Genomic DNA, 2,877 nt, shown 5'->3' on the forward strand with positions numbered 1-2,877 from the left:
TCACCCCACCCCTGGCTGCAAATCCTCCGAGAGGAAGGGCCGGCGACTCCTCTTCCTCCGAGCGAGTCCACTCCCTCCTCCCCGGGCCCCCTCCTCCTCCTCCTCCCACCTGCACTGTACTCACCACAGGAGAGAGGGTCCCCAGCATCCAGACCCCCGCATATTCCCCATAGAGGGTCCTCAGCATCCAGACCCCCGCATATTCCCCATAGAGGGGCCCCAGCATCCAGACCCCCGCATATTCCCCATAGAGGGTCCCCAGCAGCCAGACCCCCGCATATTCCCCATAGAGGGGCCCCCGCATATTCCCCATAGAGGGTCCCCAGCATCCAGACCCCCGCATATTCCCCATAGAGGGGCCCCAGCATCCAGACCCCCGCATATTCCCCATAGAGGGTCCCCAGCATCCAGACCCCCGCATATTCCCCATAGAGGGTCCCCAGCATCCAGACCCCCGCATATTCCCCATAGAGGGGCCCCAGCCTCACACACACAGGGCCCCGGCTATTATTCCTCACCTGTCAACCTTATCAGCGCTGCCCCAAAAAAGTTTCGAATCCTCTTTGTGACTCTTAAAATGTTTATTTTATTACTGTTTAGGGGTAAAAAAAAAAAAAGGGGGGGGGGGGGGGTCACAATGTTACTGTATGTTCTGCAAATGTGTGAGAGATATTTTATTACACAGGTATAATGTTGCGTTCACACTGCGCATTTTTGTAGTATGTCACTGTGAGTGGCCTGAATGTAGCTGCCTGTGTAGTGACTGTAGTGAATGTAGTGACTATGTTACAGCCGCCATCTTCTGATATTTACTAATATAACCAGATCTGCTGCACTTCTCAGTCCCGGCCCAATGACTCAATCATCTATGTATCTATGAATAGAATGGTGCCGACATTGCCAACCATCCCAATCATCTATGTATCTATGAATAGAATGGTGCCGACATGGGGTAGCCCCGGTTCCTGTGTACGGCGCTGGTCTATTACCAGGCATTGGCGGGGGCTGAAGCACTGGAGTGGGGCCCGCCGGCCCCCAGCTTGACAAAACCCATCCCCACTGTGACGCTGCTCCATTAGAATGTATGGAGTCACGTCACAGAGGGGAGGGCAGAGCGTCACACTTGGGGCCGGCGGGCCCCTTTTCAGTGCTTCAGGCCCCGCCAATGCCCGGTAATAGACCAGCGCCATACACAGAAACCAGCCTGCAGTTGAAAAAAAGGACCGCAGCACTGTCTTCTCTGTGCCAGCGACGTTCTATTCATGTACAACACTTAAAGCGATGTACCTGATGCTACATTCGCTTTAAAGTGTCACTGTCATATTTTTTTTCTTTTTTTTGCAGAAATCAATAGTCCAGGTGATTTTAAGAAACTTTGTAGTTGGGTTTATTATTCAAATATGCCATTATCTGCATTTAAAAAGCCAGGTCCCCCCCCCCCCCTTCCTCTCCTTTCTGTCATCCACTGCTCATTATCAGGAAATCTTGACTCTTTTACATCAGTCGAGTCCTGTCTGTTCTATGGAGAGGGGAGGGAGGAGGAGGGAAATTAGTCAGCAGCAGAGAGCAGAGAACAAAAGATTACACAGCAGGAGCTGTGTAAAAGCCGGTATTAAGAGGTCAGAGAGGTCAGTGCTGACTATCAGAGGAGGCAGCGGTGATGTAGCTGTAAATTAACTCTTTGTTGTCCTGTTTTGGTGCCTCTGGTATTATTCATTTCTGCAAAAAAACAATTAAACAACAGTGACACTTTAAGGATACTTTTCTGTATCCATACACTGATCTATAGTGTCTATGTGATGTACAGTATTTACCATAACTTCAGTATATGGCATGCAATGAAACCTGGCATGTATTAGAGCGCCATGAAGACATACAGTGTACTGTCTCTTTAATTTGTAGGTGTTTGAATCCTTCCATTGAAAGGATGGTTTATATACCTGTTATTGATAAGCACGCCCTTATAAACAAACACCTACTATGTGAAATGCAATAAATAATATATAGATATATTTGTCACCAACCCAAAACTTGGCACAGCTCTTGGGAGCTCAGTGCCAAGGGATTAACCAAGGAGAGTTTCACCCAGGCCCTCAGTAAGAATGAGGGTGATTCATAACGCTCCCCCGTGATCACCCTGTGTACATATCGCCCAGAGTTGTACCAGTATGAGGGTGATTCATGACGCTCCCCCCGTCATCACCCTGTGTACATATCGCCCAGTGATGTATCAGTATGAGGGTGATTCATAACGCTCCCCCGTGATCACCCTGTGTACATATCGCCCAGTGTTGTATCAGTATGAGGGTGATTCATGAGGCTCCCCCCGTGATCACCCTGTGTACATATCGCCCAGTGTTGTATCAGTATGAGGGTGATTCATGAGGCTCCCCCCGTCATCACCCTGTGTACATATCGCCCAGTGTTGTATCATTATGAGGGTGATTCATGAGGCTCCCCCCGTCATCACCCTGTGTACATATCGCCCAGTGTTGTATCAGTATGAGGGTGATTCATGAGGCTCCCCCCCCCGTGATCACCCTGTGTACATATCGCCCAGTGATGTATCAGTATGAGGGTGATTCATGACGCTCCCCCGTGATCACCCTGTGTACATATCGCCCAGTGATGTATCAGTATGAGGGTGATTCATGACGCTCCCCCGTGATCACCCTGTGTACATATCGCCCAGTGATGTATCAGTATGAGGGTGATTCATGAGGCTCCCCCCGTCATCACCCAGTGTACATATCGCCCAGTGATGTATCAGTACGAGGGTGATTCATGACGCTCCCGCCCCGTCATCACCCTGTGTACATATCGCCCAGTGTTGTATCAGTATGAGGGTGATTCATGACGCTCCCCCCCCCCCCCCGT

The sequence above is a fragment of the Dendropsophus ebraccatus genome, chromosome 13 (genome assembly GCF_027789765.1).
Source record: "Dendropsophus ebraccatus isolate aDenEbr1 chromosome 13, aDenEbr1.pat, whole genome shotgun sequence".
NCBI lineage: Eukaryota > Metazoa > Chordata > Amphibia > Anura > Hylidae > Dendropsophus > Dendropsophus ebraccatus.